Source organism: Symphalangus syndactylus, chromosome 4 (genome assembly GCF_028878055.3).
Source record: "Symphalangus syndactylus isolate Jambi chromosome 4, NHGRI_mSymSyn1-v2.1_pri, whole genome shotgun sequence".
NCBI classification, from domain to species: domain Eukaryota; kingdom Metazoa; phylum Chordata; class Mammalia; order Primates; family Hylobatidae; genus Symphalangus; species Symphalangus syndactylus.
The window spans coordinates 81,579,251-81,605,662 of NC_072426.2; the positions used below are offsets into that span (position 1 = coordinate 81,579,251).

At 39.0% G+C, this 26,412-nt stretch overlaps 1 pseudogene; it reads left to right on the forward strand.

The window, feature by feature from the left end:
• Window positions 1-573: 573 nt before the first annotated feature.
• On the forward strand, window positions 574-1,508 carry LOC129480116 (prohibitin 1-like; annotated as a pseudogene).
• The last annotated feature ends 24,904 nt before the right edge of the window (window positions 1,509-26,412 follow it).

A 26,412-nucleotide genomic window follows, 5' to 3' on the forward strand; every position in this document is an offset into this window, starting at 1 on the left:
TGAATTTACAAATTCAAGACACTCAATGAATGCCAAGTAGGATAAACTCAAAGTTATCCGCAGTGAGACCCATTATAATAAAATAGTCAAAAGAAAAAAAACAAAAAGAATTTTGAAAGCTGCAAAAGGGAAGTGACTCATACATATCAATGACCGTACAGGGCCCATTGATAAGATTAACAGATCATTTTTTATCAGAAACCATAAAGTCCAGAGGCACTGGGATGACACATTTAAAGAGCTAAAATAAAATCACCTGATGATCAAGAATTTTATATCTGACAAAATTATCCTTCAAAAATGAGGGAGAATTTAGGAGGTTCCAAGATAAATAAAAGGTGAGAGTGTCTGTTACCACTAGACCTGTCCTACAAGAAACGCTAATGAGATTTCTGCAGCTTGAATTGAAAGGACACTAGATAATTGCTAATGAGATTTCTGCAGCTTGAATTGAAAGGACACTAGATAATTAATCAAAGTTGTATGAAGAAATAAAGATCTGGTGCGTGTGGCTGGGGAATTCATATGGAGGTCAAAGTGGAAGCAGGTGTGAGAGGGCCCGCAGAAGGAAACATGGCTGCCAAAGTGTTCGAGTACATTGGCAAGTTTGGCCTGACCTTAGCTGTTGTAGGAGGCCTGGTGAACTCTGCCTTATATAATGTAGATGCTGGACACAGAGCTGTCATCTCTGACCGATTCCGTGGTACAGGACATTGTGGTAGAAGAGGAGACTCATCCCATGGGTACAGAAACCAATTATTTTTGACTGCCCTTCTCGAGCACGTAATGTGCCATTCATCAGTAGTAGCAAAGCTTTACAGAATGTCAGCATCACACTGCGCATCCTCTTCCCGCCCTTCACTAGCCAGCTTCCTCGCATCTTCACCAGCATCACAGAGGACCATGATGAGCGTGTGCTGCCGTCCATCCCTACTGAGATCCTCAAGTCAGTGGTGGCTGCTTTGATGCTGGAGAGCTATTCACCCAGAGAGAGCTGGTCTCCAGGTAGGTGAGCGGCGACCCTATGGAGCCAGCAGCCAGCCACTTTTGGGCTTATCTTGGACGATGTGTCCTTGACAGGACTGACCTTCGGAAAGGAGTTCACAGAAGCAGTGAAAGCCAACAGGTGGCTCAGCAGGAAGCAGAGAGAGCCAGATTTGTGCTGGAAAAGTCTGAGCGGCAGAAAAAGGGGCCCCCATCTCTGCCAAGGGCGACTCCAAAGCAGCCAAGATGATGGCCAACTCACTGGCCACCGCGGGGGACAGCCTGATGAGCTGCGCGAACTGGAAGCCGCGGAGGACATCACGTGCAAGCTCTCGCTCTCGGAATATCACCTACCTCTGGCAGGGCAGTCCCGGCTCCTCCAGCCGCCCCAGCGAGGGTCCCCACCCCCGACCCTGCCTCCACCTGCGCGGGCCAACTGTGCCACAGCCTCGATGGTTAACACCGCCTTCGTTCTGCGCCCAACCCAGAAATCACTGCGAAATGTCACGATTGACTTAAAGTGAAGGAAGTAAAAGTAAAATCACTTCAGATCTCTAAAAAATAAATATATAAATGAAGATATCCAGTAAAGGTAACTTAATGGGTAAATATAAATGCTAGTATTATTATTTTTTGGCTGATAATTCCACTTTGTGTTTATTACATGATTTAAATACAAATGTGTAAAATATGAATCTATGTTATGGCTACACAGTGTATAAAGATGTAATTAGTGACAACAATAACATAAAAGGAGAAGACGGAGATGTACATGAATAGAGTTTTTGTATGAAATTAGTTAAGTTGGTATCAATTCAAAGTATATTGTTACAAATTAAGGATGTTAAATGTAATCCCCAGAGTAACAAAAAATAAAATATCTCAAGAATATACACAAAAGTAAAGGAGAGGAAAATCAAATTGGTTTACTAAAATTGAAAAATTAAAAATGTAACTAACCCTAAAATGAGGCAATAATGGAATAATGGAACAAATGTATAAGACATACAGGAAACAACAAATAGCAGATATCCTTCCTTATTAGTAAATGTAAATGCATTAAACCCTCTAATCAAAAGATGGATATTAGCAGAATGAATTTTATAAAAAATGATACAATTATATGCTATCTGCAAAACACTCAATTTAGAACTAAAAACACAAATAGGTTAAAATGAAAACTGGGAAAGTATATCCCACACAAATAATAACCAAAAGAGAGCTGGAAGCCTATACTACAGACACTCTAGATTTATAAGAGACAAAGGAGATAAAACAATCGGCTAACAAAGGGGATAAAAAATTACAGGCATATATACACCAAACAAGAGCCCTTATGTATATATAAGGGCTTTCAAAGGGCTGTGGGGTGTGTGTGTGTGTGTGTGTGTGTGTGTGTGTGTGTAGAGAGAGAGAGGTAACACTGACAGAATTAAAAGGAAAAATAGTTCTATAATATTAGTTGGGAATTTCAATACCCCACTTTCAATAATGTATAGAACATCTAGACAGAAGATCAATTATAATATGGAAGACCTGAAAGATATTATAAACCAACTAGTTCTAACAGACATAGAGAACACCTTACTCAACAATGGAAAAATATGCATATGTCTCACCAGGATAGATCATATGATAGGTCACAAAACAAGGATTAAGATGTGTTAAAACATTGATATCACACAAAGTATTTTCTCTAGCCACAGTGGAGTGAAGCCAGGAATTAATAACAGAAGGAAAACTTAGGAAGTCACAAATATGAAGAAATTAAGCAACACTCTGTTAAACAACCACGGGTCAAGGAAGATATAACAAAGTAAATTAGAAAATACTTAGAGATGAGTGAAAATGAAAATACAACATACCAAAACTTATGGGATGCAATAAACACAGTGCTCAGAGGAAAATCTAAAACCATAAATGCCTACATTTAAACAGATTTCAATCTGACAACCTAACTTTATACTTTGAGGAATAAGAAAAAGAAGAGAAAATTAATTGAAGTCTAGGAGAAGAAATGTAATAATAAAGATTAGAGTGGAGATAAAATAAAGAATAGAAAAAAAATACAGAGAATCAATGAAAGCAATAGTTGGTTCTTGGAGAAATATCAACAATATTGACAAATTTTACTAAGACTGACAACAAAAAATAGAGAGGAGACACAAATAACAGTGCTGAACTTAAATAAATTAAAAGGAATATATAAGAATACTATGAATATTTGTACAGAAAAATTAGATAACCTAAATAAATTCTCAGAAGCATAAAATTAATTGAACTCCAGAAAAAAGAGGCATCTGAAGACATATATAACATGATTAGAGAGATTGAATTAGTTACCAAAAACCTTCAAAAAGGTCAGGCGTGGTAGCTCACGCCTGTAATCCCAGCACTTTGGGAGGCTGAGGTGGGCCGATCACTTGAGGTTAGGAGTTTGAGACCAGCCTAGCCAACATGGCGAAACCCCATCTCTACTAAAAATACAAAAATTAGCCAGTGTGGTGGCGCATGCCTGTAATCCCAGCTACTCAGGAGGCTGAGGCATAAGAATCACTTGAACCTGGGAGGCAGAGGCTGCAGTGAGCCGAGACTGTGCCACTGCACTCCAGCCTGGGCAACAGTGCAAGACTGGGTCTCAAAAAAAACTTTTTTTTTTTTCAAAAAAAGAAATCCAAGACCAGATGGCCCGATAAGTGAATTCTACAACTATTTAAAAAAGAATTAAAGTCAATCCTTCTCATAGTACTTAAAAAACTAGAAGAGGAAGGAAACATTTCTTAATATATAAAGCCAGCTTTACCCTGATTACAAAGATTTGCCCTGATTACAAAACACCATAAAAGAGTAAAGATCAATACCCTTTATAAATACAGATGCAAGGCTGGGCGCGGGTGCGGTGGCTCACACCTGTAACTCCAGCACTTTGGGAGGCCAAAGCAGGCAGATCATGAGGTCAGGAGATCGAGACCATCTGGGCTAACACAGTGAAACCTCTTCTCTACTAAAAACACAAAAAATTAGCTGGGCGTGGTGGCATGCGCCTGTAGTCCCAGCTACTCAGAAGGCTGAGGAGGAAGACTCACTTGAACCCGGGAGGCGGAGGTTGCAATGAGCTGAGATTGCGCCGCTGCACTCCGGCCTGGGCGACAGAGCGAGACTCCCTGTTAAAAAATAATATATAAGGCCAGGCACGGTGGCTCACGCCTGTAATCCCAGCACTTTGGGAAGCCAAGGCAGGCGGATCATGAAGTCAGGAAATCGAGACCATCCTGGCTAACACAGTGAAACCCTGTCTCTACTGAAAATACAAAAAATTAGCCAGGCATTGTGGCGGGCGCCTGTAGTCCCAGCTACTTGGGGAGGCTGAGGCAGGAGAATGGCGTGAACCCGGGAGGTGGAGCTTGCAGTGAGCCGAGATATCGCCACTGCACTCCAGCCTGGGGGACAGAGCAAGACTCCATCTCAAAAAAAAAAAAAAAAGAAAAAAGGTAAAATAAGTAAGTAAATAAATAAAGATGCAAAAACCCTCAAGAAAATACTAGCAAACCAAATCCAACAGCATATTAAAAGAATGGTCCACCATGGCCAAATAGGATTTATTTCTATAATGCCAAGATTGTTCAACACATGAAAATCAATCACTGTAACACCTTCACTAAAACTTCTCAATCGATGTGGGAAAAAAAGGATTTAACAGAATTTAACATCCTTTCATAATAAAAATACAACAAATTTTGAATAGAAGAAAATTATCTCAACATAATAAGAGGCACATATGAAAAATGCACAGTCAACATCGTGCTAAATTGTGAAAGACTGAAAGCTTTTCCTCTAAAATTAGGAACACGGCAAGGATGCTTACTTTCACCATAGTTCTGAAAGTCTTAGCCAGAGCAATTAGTCATGAAAAAGATATAAAAGGCATACTGCCCAGGTGCGGTGGCTCACGCCTATAATCCCAGCATTTTGGGATGCCAAGGCAGGTGGATTGCTTGAGGTCAGGAGTTCGAGATCAGCCTGGCCAACATGGTGAAACCCCATCTCTACTAAATATACAAAAATTAGCTGGGCATGGTGGTGCATGCCTGTAATCCCAGCTACTCAGGAGGCTGAGGCAGGAGAATCTCTTGAACCTGGGAGGCGGAGGTTGCAGTGAGCCGAGATCGCACCACAGCACTCCAGCCTGGGTGACAGAGTGAGATAAATTAAATAAATAAATGTTTTAAAAGATACAAAAGGCATACAAATTGGACAGAAATAAGTAAAATTATCTCTGTTTGCAGTTGACATTATCTTGTATGTAGAAGGCTCTACATTTTTTCTCAAAATAGAATTAAATGAATTAAGCAAAGTTGCAGAATTCAAAATCACCACACCCAAAAAAAAAATCAGTTGTGTTTTAATACACTAACAATGAATGATCTTCAAAAGAAATTAAGCAAACAATCCCATTTGCAATAGCATCAAAAAGAATAAAACCCTTAGGAATATATTTAACCAAGAAGGTAAAAGACTTGTACACTGAAAACTATAAAATATGCTGAAAGAAATTAAAGACACAAATTAATAGAAAGAAATCCATGTTTATGAATTGGAAAATTTAATATTATTAAGATATCAATATGACTCAAGATGATGTACAGATTCTGTGCAACCCCTATCAAAATCCCAATGATTTTTTTTTGCTTAAATAGAAAAATCCATCGTGAAATTCATTTCAAGGGACAAAGAGTGCCAAACAATCTTGAAAAATAAGAACAAAGTCGGAGGTTTTACATTTCCTGATTTCAAAAGTACTACAAAATTATGGTAATCAAAACAGTGTTTGACTGGCATAAAGGCTAACATGCTGACCAATCAGATGGAATAGACAGACCTTTAAAACATCTTTGAATATATGATCAAATTATTTGCAACAAAGGTACCAAGGCTATGCATTGGGGAAAAGCCATTATTTTCAACAAATGGTGGTGCTAGGAAAAGCAAATATACACACATGAAAAGATAAAGTTGAATTCTTAGCTTATACCAAATGATTAAAATGGATCAAATATCCAAATGTAAGTGCTAAAACTATAACACTCTTGGAAGAAAACAAAGCAGGAGGCTTCATGACATTGGATTTGGCAATTATTTCTTGAATATGACTCCAAAAGTACAGTCAATAAAAAATAGTTAAATTGGGCTTCCTCAAAATTAAAAACCTTTGTGCATCAAAGTACACTATCAACAGAGTAAAAAGGCATCCCACAGAATGGGAGAAAATATTTTCAGTCATATATCTGATAAGGGGTGAATGCACAGAATATCTAAAGAGCTCCCACAACTCAACAACAAATCAACAACCAGATTAAAACATGGACAAATGACTTGAAGAGGTATCTATCCAAAGATGATGCACACATGGCTAGTAAACAGTTTTTAAAAGATTCTCAATATCATTAGTTATTGGGGAAATGCAGAACAAAAACATAATGATGTGCTACATCACACCTGCTATTAGGACTATTTAGAGAAACAGAAAATAACAAGTAGATGTGGAGAAACTGGAACCCCCATACATTGCTGGCTGGAATGTAAAATGGTGCAGCCACCATGGGAAAGAGTTGTCTGGTTCCTCAAAAAGCTAAACACATAATTTCCTCATGACTGAGCAATTTCACTGCTACATATATACCCAAAAGAATTAAAAACAGGGACTCAAATGCTTATATGCCAATGTTCATTGCAGCATTATACACAATATCTAAAAGGTGAAGCAACCTAAGCGTCCATCAGATGAGCATAAAATGGTATATACATTCAGTGGAATATTATTTAGCCATAAAAACTGAAGAAAGTTCTTATACATGTTAAACCATGGATGAACTTTGAAACACGATGCTAACTGAAATAAGCCTGACATGAAAGAACAAATAGTGTATGGTTTCTGTCAGTCCATCTGTGTTTCCATAAAGGAATACTTGCGGCTGCTGGGTAATTTATAAAGAAGAGATGTACTTGGCTCAGAGTTCTGCAGAGTTCTGCAAGAAGCATGGCACCAGCATCTGCATCTGGTGAGAGCCTCAGAAAGCTTCCATTCATGGTGGAAGGCAAAGAGGAGCTGGCATGGAGGATTGGGGGAGGTTCTAGGCTCTTTCTAATAACCAGCTCTCACAGCTGTCACAGGAATCCAATGAGTAAGCAAGAACTTACTCATCATATCAAGCACAGCACCAAGCCATTCATGAGAGATCTTCAGCCAAGACCCAAACACCTCCCATTAGGCCCCACCTCCAACACTGGGGGTAAAATTTTAACATGAAGTTTGGGGGGTCAAGTATGCAAACAATAGCAGTTGCCTTATGTGAACTATCTAGAATAAGAAAATGCATAGTGGAAAAAGTAGGTTAGAGGTTATCAGGGGATGGGTGAAGGGGCAATATGGGGAGTCATTGCTTAATGGTTACAGAGTTTCTGTTTTGAGCTAATGAAAAATTTTGAAAATAGGTAGTGGTAATAGTTGCACATCACTGTGAAAGTCATTAATGCCACTGAATTGTACATTAAAATGGCAAATTTTATGTTACATATATTTTACCAAACTAAAAATAGTTTTAAAAAACATTTCTCAATGAAAATGGTGCGCAGAATCTGGAAGAAATTATGCCACAAGGACATTGGGTTTTGCTTCCAGACCCTTTAGCCTACTAACCACGTGAACCTGGTCATATCACTTACATTTTCTGAGTCTTAGCTTTATTAGACACAAATTGTGTTTCATGATGATTTGTAAAGAACTAATGTTCAAGTGTTCAGTGGGTTCTTTTTAATATAAGATACATTATTTGCCATGCTTACTGTCACAAATACAGGGAGAAAGGAGGGAGTATGATGATAACCACCCTCCCATTCTTGTTTCCTGTTTTAGACTAAGTACTTCTTAATCCAGAGACTTTTTTTGTCCAAACCTATATGTAACCCAGCTTACAATGGAGCAGCCTTATTGCCAAGATCATTTTTTTCTCATTGATATCATTAAATGCAGTATTTTTCATGGCCTCTCTGAGGGCCTTTTCATTGCCTCTATGTCTCCAAAGTGGTCCCAGAACATTAGCTGGCCCTGACTCCTACTAGGGACACTGAAGGAATTCCTTCTTGTAATGTTGCTAGTGAAGATTTATTTCTAGTTTCTGAAGGGAGGTCAGGTAAATCGACCTCCAACATCCCCTTTAGCCATGTGATTCCATGATTCTTGGATTCTATAATCTATTGAAGGAATGAGATATGATCCCCTTCCCTCCCCATCTGTCCACCAATAAAATGAAGCTGACAGGGACCCCAGGGGACCTCACATTTCCTCTCGTGGAAAGTAGAATTCAGATTTTTGTAGATACTGATCTTTATGACTCTTTTTATGGAGCCTGAAAGGGTCTGACCTATTATTTGGACCAAAATCCCCTGTCAACCACCTTGCATTTGATTTACATCTAGCTCAGACATGTGGTGCTCTTGCTTAACCATGCTCTGCTGGGAGAAAGTGAAAATCTGAACTGTAACATGTTAGAACTGCAACATGTTAGAACTGCCTTCTGCTAGACTTGCCAGCTACGAGGAAGACATTCAGGGCCAAGGTGACCATGTATCATCCCAGGTACCACGTCTTTTCATCCCTCTTAGACTCCCAGTCTTGGGTTCTAGGCGAGTTCTAAATGTAACCCACCTCAGCGAGAGTTTTCCCTCCAGCGATCTCCCGCTGCCCAGCAGCAATTCAATTTAGAGTCTCCATGGTGGCTGTGCTCATACTCAGGCCTGACTCAATGCTTGCCTTCTTGCTCACCTCCCAAGTGTGGTTTCTTAGGCCCCTCAAGTGCCACATATCCAGAAATGAGCTCTCCGTCTTATCTCTAACTTATTCTTCTCAACCTTCATTCTGATCTCTTTCAAACTATTCTACACATGGCCTCCATAATATTAATTGGGTAATTCAAATCAGATTATGTCACTCTTCAGCATCAGCTCTTTGGATGGTGTCCCAGGATTTGATCAAATGAGGTTGTTTTTGCTGTTTTTGTTCTTTTGTCTCAGTGACTTTTCCATATTGTCCCTCCTGTCTAGAATGCAGTTCCTGTCTTCTTTAACTGTTTAATTTGTATTAATTGTCTAATGTTCAACTCAGAGCCTTCCTCAAATCTCTACTCTCAGCTCTTTCCCTTCCTCCATTAGATTAGATATTGTTCTATTTCTATAATATTCTTTGGATGATTTTATCACTCGATTTACCACATTGTGTTGCAACTTTCTTCTTAAGTGTGTGTCTCAATTAACTGAGAGTCTTTGAAGGGATGAGCAATCTTATATTTATCATATTGTCCCCAGAGTCCAGCATGAGAATGACACATGAAAGGGCTCAATGAAGGTTAGTTAAATGAATGAATGAATCAGTGAGTGATTACCTAACTTGGCACTGCTTTTTCCTTTGTGACTCTTCCTTGCTTCCCCCACACTCTGCTGAGTTTCTTTGCAGATGGACTTGGGCCTCATTCAACTCTGTGCTTCCCCACCCTTCTCCCAGCAAAGGCACACAGCAGCACATCAGTAAATGTCTTCTGAATCAATAAGGCTACTGCTCAGACTCCGTGACTACTGGAGTAAAGGAGACGTAAATGAAAGCCAAGCAACCTTTCTGTGCCTAGTAGAGGGAAGGCAGTAAGATTTTTCCCATGAACCTAATGGTTGGACTCATTCACCTTAGATTTGCTATGAAATAGACTCAATGCTCTCTTGAAACTTTAATTGGTCCTCCTCAGAAACCATGCAAGCAAGAAGAGAGTGAGTTAAATATTTAATGTTGAGAGAAAAACCCCCACCAACCTAGAATTATGTACTCTGTGAAATCATCCTTCAAAAGTGGACAAGAAACAAAGACTTTCTCAGTGAAATATAAATTTAGGAAATTTGTCACCAGTAGGCCTGCCTTGCAAGAAATGTTAAAAGAAGTTCCTTAGAGAGAAGGACAATAATATAGGTTGGAAACTCAGATATACTTAAAGAAGAGCAGTGAAGAAAGAATAAGTGAAAATAAAATTAAAATGTTATTTTTCTTATTCTCAATTGATCTATCAGATAGCAGTTTATTCAAAATGATAATAGCAAAATTGTATTTGAATATATAGATACATATAATATACATGTGTGACAATATATAAGCAAAATAAATGACAGAAATGATACAATGAACAGGAAGGAGGAATTAGAATTACTTTATTATTGGAGGGTGGAGCCAAGATGGCCAAATAGGAACAGCTCCGGTCTCCAGCTCCCAGCCCCAGCGACACAGAAGACGGGTGATTTCTGCATTTCTGCTTGAGGTACCGGTTTCATCTCACTAGGGAGTGCCTAACAGTGGGTTCAGGACAGTCGGTGAAGCGCACTGTGCGCGAGCCGAAGCAGGGCGAGGCATTGCCTCACTCGGGAAGCGCAAGGGGTCAGAGAGTTCCCTTTCATAGTCAAAGAAAGGGAAAACAGACGGCACCTGGAATATCGGGTCAGTCCCGTCCTAATACTGCGCTTTTCCAACGGGCCTGGAAAACGGCACACTAGGAGATTGTGTCCCGCACCTGGCTCGGAGGGTCCTATGCCCACAGAGTCTTGCTGATTGCTAGCACAGCAGTCTGAGATCACGCTGCAAGGCGGCAACGAGGCTGGGGGAGGGGCGTTGCCCAGGCTTGCTTAGGTAAACAAAGCAGCCAGGAAGCTCGAACTGGGTGGAGCCCACCACAGCTCAAGGAGGCCCGCCTGCCTCTGTAGGCTCCACCTCTGGGGGCAGGGCACAAACAACCAAAAACTCAGCGAGAACCTCCACAGCCTTAAATGTCCCTGTCTGACTGACAGCTTTGAAGAGAGTACTGGTTCTCCCAGCATGCAGCTGGAGATCTGAGAACGGACAGACTGCCTCCTAAAGTGGGTCCCTCACCCCTGAGCAGCCTAACTGGGAGGCACCCCCCCAGTGGGACAGACTGACACCTCATTCAACCGGGTACTCCTCTGAGACAAAACTTTCAGAGGAACTATCAGACAGCTGAATTTGTGGTCTCACGAAAATCCGCTGTTCTGCAGCCACCGGTGCTGACACCCAGCCAAACAGGGTCTGGAGTGGACCTCTAGTAAACTCCAACAGACCTGCAGCTGAGGGTCTTGTCTGGTAGAAGGAAAATTAACAAACAGAAAGGACATCCACACCAAAAACCCATCTGTACATCACCATCATCGAAGACAAAAAGTAGACAAAACCACAAAGATGGGGAAAAAACAGACCAAAAAAACTGGAAACTCTAAAAAACAGAGCACCTCTCCTCCTCCAAAGGAACGCAGTTCCTCACCAGCAACGGAACAAAGCTGGATGGAGGATGACTTTGATGAGTTGAGAGAAGAAGGCTTCAGACGATCAAACTACTCTGAGCTACGAGAGGAAATTCAAAACAATAGCAAAGAAGTTAAAAACTTTGAAAAAAAATTAGAAGAATGGATAACTAGAATAACCAATGGAGAGAAGGGCTTAAAGGAGATGATGGAGCTGAAAGCCAAGTTTCGAGAACTACGCGAAGAATGCAGAAGCCTCAGTAGCAGATGCGATCAACTGGAAGAAAGGGTATCGCTGATAGAAGATGAAATGAATGAAATGAAGAGAGAAGGGAAGTTTAGAGAAAAAAGAATAAAAAGAAATGAACAAAGCCTCCAAGAAATTTGGGACTATGTGAAAAGACCAAACCTACGTCTGATTGGTGTACCTGAAAATGATGGGGAGAATGGAACCAAGTTGGAAAACACTCTGCAAGATATTATGCAGGAGAACTTCCCCAATCTAGCAAGGCAGGCCAGCATTCAGATTCAGGAAATACAGAGAACGCCACAAAGATACTCCTCGAGAAGGGCAACTCCAAGACACATAATTGTCAGATTCACCAAAGTGGAAATGAAGGAAAAAATGTTAAGGGCAGCGAGAGAGAAAGGTCGGGTTACCCACAAAGGGAAGCCCATCAGACTAACAGCTGATCTCTCAGCAGAAACTCTACAAGCCAGAAGAGAGTGGGGGCCGATATTCAACATTCTTAAAGAAAAGAATTTTCAACCCAGAATTTCCTATCCCGCCAAACTAAGCTTCATAAGTGAAGGAGAAATAAAATACTTTACAGACAAGCAAACGCTGAGTGATTTTGTCACCACCAGGCCTGCCCTAAAAGAGCTCCTGAAGGAAGCACTAAACATGGAAAGGAGCAACCGGTACCAGCCCCTGCAAAAACATGCCAAATTGTAAAGACCATCGAGGCTAGGAAGAAACTATAGCAACTAACGAGCAAAATAACCAACTAACATCATAATGACAGGATCAGATTCACACATAACAATATTCACGTTAAATGTAAATGGGCTAAATGCTCCAATCAAAAGACACAGACTGGCAAACTGGATAAGGAGTCAGGACCCATCAGTGTGCTGTATTCAGGAAACCCATCTCACGTGCAGAGACACACATAGACTCAAAATAAAGGGATGGAGGAAGATCTATCAAGCAACTGGAAAACAAAAAAAGGCAGGGGTTGCAATCCTAGTCTCTGATAAAATAGACTTTAAACCAACAAAGATCAAAAGAGACAAAGAAGGCCATTACATAATGGTAAAGGGATCAATTCAACAAGAAGAGCTAACTATCCTAAATATATATGCACCCAACACAGGAGCACCCAGATTCATAAAGCAAGTCCTCAGTGACCTACAAAGGGACTTAAACTCCCACACAATAATAATGGGAGATTTTAACACCCCACTGTCAGCATTAGACAGATCAACGAGACAGAAAGTTAACAAGGATATCCAGGAATTGAACTCAGCTCTACATAAAGTGGACCTAATAGACATCTACAGAACTCTCCACCCCAAATCAACAGAATATACATTTTTTTCAGCACCACACCACACCTATTCCAAAATTGACCACATAGTTGGAAGTAAAGCTCTTCTCAGCAAATGTAAAAGAACAGAGATTATAACAAACTGTCTCTCAGACCACAGTGCAATCAAACTAGAACTCAGGATTAAGAAACTCAGTCAAAACAACTCAACTACATGGAAACAGAACAACCTGCTCCTGAATGACTATTGGGTACATAATGAAATGAAGGCAGAAATAAAGATGTTCTTTGAAACCAACGAGAACAAAGACACAACATACCAGAATCTCTGGGACACGTTCAAAGCAGTGTGTAGAGGGAAATTTATAGCACTAAATGCCCACAAGAGAAAGCAGGAAAGATCCAAAATAGACACCCTAACATCACAATTAAAAGAACTAGAAAAGCAAGAGCAAACGCATTCAAAAGCTAGCAGAAGGCTAGAAATAACTAAAATCAGAGAAGAACTGAAGGAAATAGAGACACAAAAAACCCTTCAAAAAATTAATGAATCTAGGAGCTGGTTTTTTGAAAAGATCAACAAAATTGATGGACCGCTAGTAAGACTAATAAAGAAGAAAAGAGAGAAGAATCAAATAGATGCAATAAAAAACGAAAAAGGGGATATCACCACTGATCCCACAGAAATACAATCTACCATCAGAGAATACTACAAACACCTCTATGCAAATAAACTAGAAAATCTGGAAGAAATGGATAAATTCCTCGACAAATACACCCTCCCAAGACTAAACCAGGAAGAAGTTGAATCTCTGAATAGACCAATAACAGGTTCTGAAATTGTGGCAATAATCAATAGCTTACCAACCAAAAAGAGTCCAGGACCTGATGGATTCACAGCTGAATTCTACCAGAGGTACAAGGAGGAACTGGTACCATTCCTTCTGAAACTATTCCAATCGATAGAAAAAGAGGGAATCCTCCCTAACACATTTTACGAAGCCAGCATCGTCCTGATACCAAAACCTGGCAGAGACATAACCAAAAAAGAGAATTTCAGACCAATATCCTTGATGAACATTGATGCAAAAATCCTCAATAAAATACTGGCAAACCGAATCCAGCAGCACATCAAAAAGCTTATCCACCATGATCAAGTGGGCTTCATCCCTGGGATGCAAGGCTGGTTCAACATACGCAAATCAATAAATGTAATCCAGCATATAAACAGAACCAAAGACAAAAACCACATGATTATCTCAATAGATGCAGAAAAGGCCTTTGACAAAATTCAACAACCCTTCATGCTAAAAACTCTCAATAAATTAGGTATTGATGGGACGTATCTCAAAATAATAAGAGCTATCTACAACAAACCCACAGCCAATATCATACTGAATGGGCAAAAACTGGAAGCATTCCCTCTGAAAACTGGCACAAGACAGGGATGCCCTCTCTCACCGCTACTATTCAACATAGTGCTGGAAGTTCTGGCCAGAGCAATCAGGCAGGAGAAGGAAATAAAGGGTATTCAATTAGGAAAAGAGGAAGTCAAATTGTCCCTGTTTGCAGATGATATGATTGTATATCTAGAAAACCCCATTGTCTCAGCCCAAAATCTCCTTAAGCTGATTAGCAACTTCAGCAAAGTCTCAGGATACAAAATTAATGTACAAAAATCACAAGCATTCTTGTACACCAATAACAGACAAACAGAGAGCCAAATCATGAGTGAACTCCCATTCACAATTGCTTCAAAGAGAATCAAATACCTAGGAATCCAACTTACCAGGGATGTGAAGGACCTCTTCAAGGAGAACTACAAACCACTGCTCAATGAAATCAAAGAGGATACAAACAAATGGAAGAACATTCCATGCTCATGGGTTGGAAGAATCAATATCGTGAAAATGGCCATACTGCCCAAGGTAATTTATAGATTCAATGCCATCCCCATCAAGCTACCAATGACTTTCTTCACAGAATTGGAAAAAACTACTTTAAAGTTCATATGGAACCAAAAAAGAGCCCGCATCGCCAAGTCAATCCTAAGCCAAAAGAACAAAGCTGGAGGCATCACGCTACCTGACTTTAAACTATACTACAAGGCTACAGTAACCAAAACAGCATGGTACTGGTACCACAACAGAGACATAGATCAATGGAACAGAACAGAGCCCTCAGAAATGATGCCGCATAGCTACAACTATCTGATCTTTGACAAACCTGACAAAAACAAGAAATGGGGAAAGGATTCCCTATTTAATAAATGGTGCTGGGAAAACTGGCTAGCCATATGTAGAAAGCTGCAACTGGATCCCTTCCTTACACCTTATACAAAAATTAATTCAAGATGGATTAAAGACTTATATGTTAGACCTAAAACCATTAAAATCCTGCAAGAAAACCTAGGCAATACCATTCAGGACATAGGCGTGGGCAAGGACTTCATGTCTAAAACACCAAAAGCAATGGCAACAAAAGCCAAAATCGACAAATGGGATCTCATTAAACTAAAGAGCTTCTGCACAGCAAAAGAAACTATCATCAGAGTGAACAGGCAACCTACACAATGGGAGAAAATTTTTGCAACCTACTCATCTGACAAAGGGCTAATATCCAGAATCTACAATGAACTCAAACAAATTTACAAGAAAAAAACAAAAAACCCCATCAAAAAGTGGACAGAGGACATGAACAGACACTTCTCAAAAGAAGACATTTATGCAGCCAAAAAACACATGAAGAAATGCTCTTCATCACTGGCCATCAGAGAAATGCAAATCAAAACCACAGTGAGATACCATCTCACACCAGTTAGAATGGCCATCATTAAAAAATCAGGAAACAACAGGTGCTGGAGAGGATGTGGAGAAATAGGAACACTTTTACACTGTTGGTGGGACTGTAAACTAGTTCAACCATTGTGGAAGTCAGTGTGGCGATTCCTCAGGGATCTCGAACTAGAAATACCATTTGACCCAGCCATCCCATTACTGGGTATATACCCAAAGGACTATAAATCATGCTGCTATAAAGACACATGCACACGTATGTTTATTGCGGCACTATTCACAATAGCAAAGAGTTGGAACCAACCCAAATGTCCAACAACGATAGACTGGATTAAGAAAATGTGGCACATATACACCATGGAATACTATGCAGCCATAAAAAATGATGAGTTCGTGTCCTTTGTAGGGACATGGATGAAACTGGAAAACATCATTCTCAGTAAACTATCGCAAGGACAAAAAACCAAACACCGCATGTTCTCACTCATAGGTGGGAATTGAACAATGAGAACTCATGGACACAGGAAGGGGAACATCATGCTCCAGGGACTGTTGTGGGGTGGGGGGAGGGGGGAGGGACAGCATTAGGAGATACACCTAATGCTAAATGACGAATTAATGGGTGCAGGAAATCAACATGGCACATGGATACATATGTAACAAACCTGCACATTGTGCACATGTACCCTAAAACCTTAAAGTATAATAAAAAAAAAAAAAAAAAAGAATTACTTTATTATTATAAGGTACATGCACTACCCATGAAGCAGTATAGTGCTGTTTGAAAGTGGTCTTGCTTAGTTGTAAACATATATTGTAAACTCTAGGTCAACCACTAAAAAGAGTAAAAAAAAAAATTGCAACTGATACGCTAAGAGAGCTAAGAAAATGGAATAATATAAAACGCCCAATTAAAGCAACAAAGGCAAAAAAAAAAAGAGTAAAAGAAAAAACAGGAAGAACAAAGGCAAAAAATAGAAAAATATGGCAGATATTATTATTATTATTATTATTATTATTATTATTATTATGTCAGAGTCTCACTCTGTCACCCAGGCTGTAGTGCAGTGGTGCCTTTTCAGCTCACTGCAAACTCTGCCTTCCGGGTTGAAGTGATTCTCCTGACTCAGCCTCATGAGTGCTGGGATTACAGGCACCCCCACTATACCTGGCTAATTTGTGTATTTTTGGTAGACACAGGGTTTTGCCATGTTGGCCAGGCTGGTCTGAAACTCTTGACCTCCAGTGATCTATCCACCTTGGCCTCCCAAACTTCTGGGATTACAGGTGTAAGCCACCATGCCCAGCCAAAATATGGTAGATATTAAACCAACCGCATCAATAGTTGCTTTGAATGTCAGTGGTCTAAAGGCATCAAAGAAAAGAGAGATTGTCAGAGCAAATCAAAAAACAAACCCAGCTATAAGCTGGGTACAGGAACCCACTTTAAATATAAAGACACATATATAGATTAAAAGCAAATGGATGGAAAGAGATTACTGTAGTAACATTAATCAAGCTGGAGTTGCTATAATTATTTTAAATAGAGCATACTTCACAGCAAGGAAAGTGTCAGAAATAAAGAGGGGTACTAGATAATAAGAAAGAGGTCAAATCTTCAGGAAGACATAACAATCCTTAAAATGTATGTGCCTAACAACAGACAATCAAAATATGTGAGGCAAAAAACTGATAGAACTGCAAGGAGAAACAGATTAATCTACTATTACAGTTGGAGAGTTCAACACCCCTGTATTGGAAATGGGCAGATCAAGCAGGCAAATTATCAGTGAGGACAGAGTTGAACTCAACAACACTATCAATTAACTGGATGTAATGGATATCTATAGACCACTTCATCCAACAACAGCAGAATACACATTCTTCTCAAGCTCACAAGGAACATTCATTCACAAGAATAGATCATACTCTGGGCCATAAAACATACCTTAACAAATTTAAAAGAATGGAAACTATACAATGTCCACTCTCAGACCACAATGGAATTAAACTAGAAGTCAGTAAAGATAGATGGAAAATCCCCCCAAATAATGGCAGATTAAACAACATGCCTCTAAATACCACATGGATCAAAGAAGAAATGTCAACAGAAATTTTAAAATATTTTTAAGTAAATGAAAATGAAGATAAAACTTGAAAAAATGAAATGCAGTAAAAGCAGTGCTTAGAAATTTATAGTACTCAATGAATATATTAGAAAAGAAGGAAGAGCTAAAATAAATAAAATAAGCTTCCACCTTGGGAAACTAGTAAAACAAGAACAAATTAAATTGAAAGTAAGCAGAAGAAAATAAATAATAAAAATCAGAGCAGAAATCCATTAAATTGAAAACAGAAAATCAATAGAGAAAAGCAACAAAATCAAAAGCTGGTTATTTGAAAATATCAATAAAATTGATAAACCCCTTGTCAGGTTGACTAAAAAAAAATAGAGAGAACACAAATTATTAATATCATAAGTAAAACGTAGGACTTTACCTCAGATCCCATAGACATTAAAAGTTGAATCAAGGAATACTATGAACAAATCTGTGCCCATGAATGGGGTAATCTAGATGAAATGTACCAGTTCCCTTAAAGACACAATCTGCCAAAATTAATACAAGAAGGAATAGACAATCTGAATGGACCTATATCTATTAAAGAAATAGATTCAATAATTAATAATATTCTGCAACAGAAAGCATCAGGCCCAGATGGGTTAACTGGTAAATTCTACCAATTCAAATTGAGGGCTGTAGACTTTCACTAAAATTCATCAATATTACATCAATATATTCTTGTACTCAAGAAAGAAATCCTGAATACCAATGAACTAAGATAATTATTCATTTGCTTTATCTCACCATGTATGGTGGACACAAGTCTTCAGATAACAGACAGCAAGACTACCACAGTGTTTCCTAAAATCTGTTTAAGATTTTTGTTTGCATCTTTTTGTCCTTAGAGTTTATCCCACTAAAGTTAGATGACTGTGTTTTAAAGTTTTTGAAACAGTTTCTCTATGCACAGGTAGGCCACCAGTGCAATACATAGCTAAGTACAGTTGTTTTATTTTGCTTTCACTTTTCAGGGCTTTTTTTTTCCAAATTAATTTTGTTTTATAATTATGCAAAATATTTACATGGTGTCAAGGGCAAATTTATAAAACCAGAGACTTTTTTTTTCTTTTTTTTTACGATTTTACTTTAAGATCTGGGATGCATGTGTGGAACGTGCAGGTTTGTTACATAGGTATACACATGTCATGGTGAAAACCAGAGACTTCCAGGCAGGTAGATTTTAACCTTGTCTCCTGCACCTTGTTTCTTCTCTCTCTCACAGTTAAGTTGTACTTTTTTTATGTTTTAAAAATTCTTGGCCGGGCACAGTGGCTTATGCCTGTAATCCCAGAACTTTGGGAGACCAAGGTGGGTGGATCACTTGAGGTCAGGAGTTCAAGACCAGCCTGACCAACATGGTGAAACCCCGTCTCTACTAAAAATACAAAAATTAGCCAGGCATGGTGGTCTGCACCTGTAGTTCCAGCTACTCAGGAGGCTGAGGCAGGAGAATCGATTGAACCTGGACGGTGGAGGTTACAGTTAGCCGAGATCACGCCATTGAACTCTAGTCTGGGTGACAGAGCAAGACTCCATCTGAAAAAAAAAAAAAAATCTTCTAATTTTAATATGGGAAAATATATGCATATATTTATATACTCCTATTTCTTTGGGAAATAGTAGCATACTACACATAATTTTTTAAATTTTCTTTTTCTCTCAACTGTCTACCCTGACATTTGCTCTGTAGCAGTATATAGGGGTATTCTTGTATTTTTTCAACTGCAGAATATTTGTGAAATATAGTTCATTCAATCAACAAACTACTGATGGATATTTGTGTCTTTTTAAAAACAAGATGCTACAACAAAGACCTTTGTGCATACATCTTTTAGAATTTTTACTAGAATTTTAGAATTTAGTTTTTGTAATAAATGAGTTTCAAATTTTGTCAAATGCCTTTCTGCATAGTGGAGATATTTACTGACTTTTTTTTTTTTTCTTAGCTTTGATAGTATGATGGGTTATATAAATTTTTTCCAACAGTGAACCCATCACATATGTAGACTATATCATTCTTTGCTACGATGATTTTTAAAAATATGCTACTAGATTCTGTTTGATTTTGTTTTATTTAGGATTTTTGTATCTACATCCATAAGCGAGACTGGTCTGTGGTTTCCTATTTTGGTTCAACCTTGGTCAGGTTTGGGATAAATGTTAGACCCATGTTCTAGTTTTAGTTGCCATCCGTAAACTGAGCTCTCACAAATGTTTACCAGACCTCTGCCCCCACTTCCAGACCCCTCTGTCCAGCCATCTTTTTCACATCCTTCCCCGGATGTGTGACAAGCACTTCAAACCCAGCATGTCCAAAACTGAGCTTGCCTTTCTCCCCACACTTCTTCCTCCACAGTCTCAGCATCTCCCGAAATGTCAACTCCATCATTTTAGTTGCCCAGGGCATAAGCCTTGGAGCTCTCCCTGGACTTTCCTTGATTCCACAACAGTTCCATTGGCAACTCCTGTCAATTCCACCTGAATGTACCTGGAAGATGATCTCGTCACAGATGTTGTGCCATTGAATCCTTCCTCACAATCCACTGTCTCCTTCTTCTTGGATAATTGTGCTCACCTCCTCATTTTTCTCTCTGCTTCTGTCCAGACTATTCTCAACACAGCAGGAGGGTGATCCTTTTTAAATTAAGTTGCATGATGTCTTTTTAAAATTTCAACTCTCCAACGGCTTCCCAACTGATACACTCACTCTTTGCATTGGCCTGCAAGGACCTGTGTGACCTGTTCTTTGTCACCTCGACATCTTTTCCTGGACGTCTCATGTCCACTTACTCAGCTCCAAATGTACTGCCTTCCTGCTACTGCTCAAACACACCAACTCCTCTGCCCAGAAGGCTCTTTCCTCTTCTATCAACACAAGCTCTGGTCCTCACACCCTTAAGATGTTTGATCAGATGCTGCTCTCTCATTGGGGTCATCTCAGGCAAACCCTTCCCTTGCAGGGTCGTCTCGGGCCAAGTCTTCCCTGTCTCCCCTGTTTCATTATTCTCCAGAGCATTTATCCTGTGGGGCTGGACTATGGATTGTATTTATTGGTTCATGGTCTGCCTTAGCTCCATATAGGCAAGGGTGTTCATTTCGTTCACTGCAGCATTTCTGGGCACCTAGGACAATATTACTCACAGCAGCATTCAGTAAATATTGATTGAACTTGCTTTCCAGGGATTAATCCATGTGAGTCATTATTTCATTTATAATAATTACTCAGTTAGGTTTGCTAATACTTTAAGAAATTGTTTCTATGCTCATGAGTGGAATCAGTCTATACAATCTCTCCTTATGTGGTTCTTGTTTTGCTGTCAAAAGGAATTTGAGAAATATTTCCTCTTTATCTACTCTTTTTGAACATTTCGTATAATATTGGAATTGAAAGTAAAACACTTGGGCCTGGTCTTGTTTCTCTAGGAAGATTTTTAAATAAAGATATGCTTTAAATCTTTCTCTTTTTTATGAGTAGGTTAGCAAATATATTTCTCTACAAATGTGTTTTTAATTAAGGTTTTATATTTATTGACATACTCATATGACTATTTAAATTTAAAGTAATTAAAATTAAATAAAAATTAACAACTTAGTTCCTCAGTCACACGAGCCACATTTCAAGTGTTTGACAGCCACATGTAGTTAGTAGTGACCACATCAGACAACACAAACATAGAAGGTTCCTTCATCACAGAAGTTCCACTGGCCAGAACTGGCTTATAATATTCTGCCTAGATATTTTCCTAGATGGATCTCTTTTGCCCATAATATCCTAGCACAGACATCTCCACCTGAGAGAGAATCTTCTGACTACTCAGTTTGAGGTAGCCCCCATAATCCACAATGACATCACTCTTTTTTATTTTCTTCATGGCCTCCCACTTTCCGAAAGGATCTTACTTCTCTGTCTCCCCTTTATCGACATATACAATCTATAAGAACAGGGACCTTTCTGACTTGCTCACCAGGAATCTCTGAAGTATAGAACAGTGCCTTGAGGTGTTCAAAAAATGTATATGAAATGAATAAAGTAGATAGAGTAATTGGGAAATCTTCCTAAAGAAACAACACTACACCCATGTTTTACTTTCAATTCCAGTCTTATACAAAATGTTTACAAAGAGTACATAAAGAAGAAATACTTCTTAAATTCCTCAAATAAAGTAGATTGAGCAATTGGGAAACTTAATCAATGGCAAACTAAGCTTAAAAAGGTAATAAAATTGTACATAATATTATAATATTTTCAATCTCTTAAGTGTCTGCTCATTTTATTTTTCATTTGTTTTCTTACTCTCTTTGTCATATTAATCAGTTTCATCAAAGGTTTGCTTATTTCATTAGTTTGTTAAAAAACACAATTTTGATTTAATTAATGATACCTATTGTATATTTGCTTTTTCTGTCATTAATATTTGCTTTTTTATTATTTATTTTCTTCTGCTGTCTTTGGCTTTATTCTATTGATCTGATGCTAATTTTTAAAAACTTGGCCGGGAGGAGTGGCTCACACCTGTAATCCCAGCATTTTGGAAGGCCGAGGCAGGCAGATCACCTGAGGTTGGGAGTTCGAGATCAGCCTGACCAACATGGAGAAACTCTGTCTCTACTAAAAATACAAAAAATTAGCCGGGCATGGTGGTGCATGCCTGTAATTCCAGCTACTGGGGAGGCTGAGGCAGGAGAATCACTTGAACTAGGGAGGTGGAGGTTGCAGTGAGCCAAGATTGTGCCGTTGCACTCCAGCCTGGGCAACAAGAGCGAAACTCTGTCTCAAAAGTAAACAAATAAATAAATAAATAGCTCAATAATGTAAGGCTTTTTAGTTTTAATATAAACAATAAAATTTATATCTCTTATGAGGTGATGCTTCACTGGATAGTATGTTTAGATATGTTGTTTTATTTTTACTAATTTTCAGTCTTTAAAAAATTTCCATGTTTTCTTTGACCCATGAAGTAGTTAAAAGTTTTTTTGGGGGATGCAGATATTATTTTTATTACAAAATGTATGAAGTTGCTTCTGAATGTCCTGCATCAGATGATGTTTTTCCTGAATGTTACAAACTCTGGAATTTGCTAGAACTTGCTTTAAAACCTGACACTTGGTTAACTTAAATATATGTACACATATGTATATATATATGTATATCTTTCCATGTATACTTAAGAAAAAGTGTTGATTCCATAATCATTGGGTAGAGTGTTCCATACATCCATTGAATATTTAATTGGGAATTTATTATCACTGCTGTCCTAGAAATGAGACTGGGATGAACCTGATAGGAAAAGAAGCAGCAGGCAAGAGGAAGAGCATCTTCTTTTCCAGCTCTACAGCCTTCCTGAAGCTCCATCTATTGGCAGAGCCCAACAGGGAGCTGCCAGCCAAGGAACAATGCAGTTTCTAAGTCCCTGCCCCAGCCTTGCAAAGATAGACGGGTGGGTTTATCCGCACCATAAGACAGGGTGAGAAAAAAAAAGAGGGTGGGTTCAGAGCCAAGAGACAATGTCTCAATAATTGTCACACTTGCCAAGAAATAAAAATTGTAATTAGCTTATTTATGTGCATCTGAGGTTCCAAAATATTGCTACAGATAGCATCAAGCCATGATAAATCCATAGTAGTAGGGCCAAATCTCTAATCTGGATTTGTTAAAACAGTGCCTGAAGGAAATGATGGTGTGGTGACTCAATAATTCTTTTGGAAATGTTTTTCTTTTCTCATGTTTTATCTTCCCAAGTATCTCTGTTAACCTACAACTATCTGAAGTACAGTCATGTGCTACTCAACAACAGGGATCCATTCCGAGAAATGTGTCCTTAGATGATTTCTTTGTTGTGTGCACATCACAGAATGCACTTACACAATCCTAGAGGAGAGAGGCTACTACACATGTTGGCTGTAGGGCATAGCCTATTGCCCCTTGGCTACAACTTGTACAGCGTGTGACTGTACTGAATACTGCAGGCAATTGTAACACGTGGTAAGTATTTGTGTATCTAAACATACCCAGGCAGAGGAGAGATACAGGAATAGATAGAACAGGAATTTTTCAGTTCCATTATAATCTTACAGGACTATTGTCCTATATGCAGTCCATCATCGAGCTAAACATCATTATGAGCTGCATGACTGTATTTCACAGTCAGTAATAAAAAACCCTTGTTCCAAAAAATATATAGGATTTCCACAAGAGGGAAGAGTCACCAACACAGTGGATTTGGATTTGTCTGTGGGGTCTGCACCATCCTGTCCACATGGTATTTCCTGGATCTCATTGATGGATGTTACTGATCTCAGGCACTCATGGCTAATGAATAGAGCCATTGCCACACTTTATGAACTACAGCAAGAGATGTTTCCATTATACTCTGTTAGGTGCACTGTGCCAGGCATGAAGAGCAGCAGAGACAAAACAGAACCTGCATTTAGGGGTCCTACAATCAAACAAATTAGACAAGACATGCTCAGCGCTGTCTGCAATAGAATAACTTCCATTACTTTCCAAGGTACCATCATATTTCCATGTTGGTTTGGCCGGAGATCTCCGAGTTACCCAGCTCTCCTGCTGTCTCTATAGTCAGCTAGTCATCAGATGTAGCTTATTTTCATTACAGCACCTTCAGGAAGCCCCAGGTATTTTGTTGCCAACTACTCCTTTAGAAAGCCTCATCCACCCAACCCTAGTTCTCTCTTTACTTTCCAGCTCCCTACTCCTCAGCAACCCCCCTCACACTACTTTCTGATTAATCTGCATGACTCAGCACTTTCATAGTGTTCCTTCTTGCAACAGAAAGCCTCGGGGGCTTTTTCTTGATTTGAGTAGCTGACCCCTGTCTTCACTCCCACCAGCATAGCCAGAAAAGAAAAAAATACTGATTATTAATTTAGACATCTTTTGGAATACGTATTTTTTGGAAACTAGTCCTGTGGGATCCTTGCATTCACAAAGGACTTATCCTGATGATCTCATCCAATGTTATGATTTTTGACTTCTAGAATGATTTCTACATGAAACAACTTGCTTTTTCATTCTCTGGAACAAAATGCATAGTCATTATTACCCACAATTACAAAAATAAATGCCCATATATTTAAGAAATGCCTCCTTGGATATTTTATATCTTTTTCAAGAACACTTGCATAATTTTCAGGTCCAGAGCAAAATAAAAATGCAAGACCCCTGGTTCAAAAATTATTAAGAATTTCAAGATGGCAACAACAGAGCATTAGGATTTCTGAGTTTGGCGCCCAAGGCAGCTGCGCATGTTGTATGCCCATGAAGCCAGCCCTGATCCCTCTGTTATGTTTAGAGTTTATTCCTTGGAGCATAAGAAAAAATGAACGAAATGCAATTCTGAAACACATGAACTATATTACCTAAGGCTTCTGATATCTCTGACAGTAGCAGACAACCCTCTTGGTGAAGGGAACAACCTGGAAACAAAATTATGTGCATATAATTTTGATGTCACCACTTCCCAGAAGGTTACTTAACTTCTCTTTGACTCAGCTTCCTCATCTGTAAAGTTGAGATAGTAATAATAGCACCCACACCATAACATAGGGTTCTTATATGGATTTAATGAAATAATACAGGTAAAGTACTTAGGACAGCGCCTGGACAGAGAATGCTCTATCACAGTTTGGGCTATTAAAATTATCTCTTTCTTTACAAAGTTTTCTGATTTCTGTTTTTATTCTTAAATTATCTCAATATGTACCTACATTTTATTATAAGGCATGAAAGTATGACTTAGAAAAAAACATGCAAATTACAAGAAACACAAATCTACTTAGGGTACTAGGATTGGGGCATAAACAAAAAGAAGCATGTAAACCTTGGTGCCAAGCTTAATCAATTGATTGGTTGATTTGAGTATTCATTCTTTCAAAAAGCATTCACCTTTGCCCATTAGTTTCCAAGGAGTTGGAAAGGCACAGATTAACAGATTATAGTCCCAACTCATATTGCAGGGTCATGCAGTACCACAAGAAAAATAAGAAAATACAGTTTGGGTTGCCCAAAGGAAGGAAACTAGATTCGGTCCCGGATCAGGGTATGGTGGAGAGAATTTGAAAATTTGTTTTAGAGAAAGTGATGGTTATCTCTAGAAAGATGAATAGGCATTTCCTAAGGTAGATTCCTTCAGGACGAAAGAATAAGGCATGACTGGGATTCTCTGGAAGTTTAGTATAGTGGAAGTTTAAGCTACAGGTAGGGTGGGGGCAAAGAAGTGAGACACAAAGTTGTCAGCTAAGTGGTTTCCAGACCTCAGCAATAGCTCCACACTCCACATTCAGGAATCTGTCTGTCATCTCATGCACCATGTGGAGCCTGAAAGGTTTGGAGCAAGAAGGAAGGGGGTGCAGGGTTGGCAGTGGGATACAGCAACGTGATTGCTTAGAAGGCAATGAGCTCTCCTTGTCTAACAGTGTCTTGAGACTCTGGGACCCTGTTCACTGCAGGTGACCCTGCTTCCCTCCTCTAAACAAGTGCTCTTGTTTTGTGGATTTGATTTAATTTTTGCAATAGAGGAGACACTTATTGCACTAGATCCAGTACCATATAAAATTTTGAATTAAAATAACCATTATAATTAATGTTACCATAGT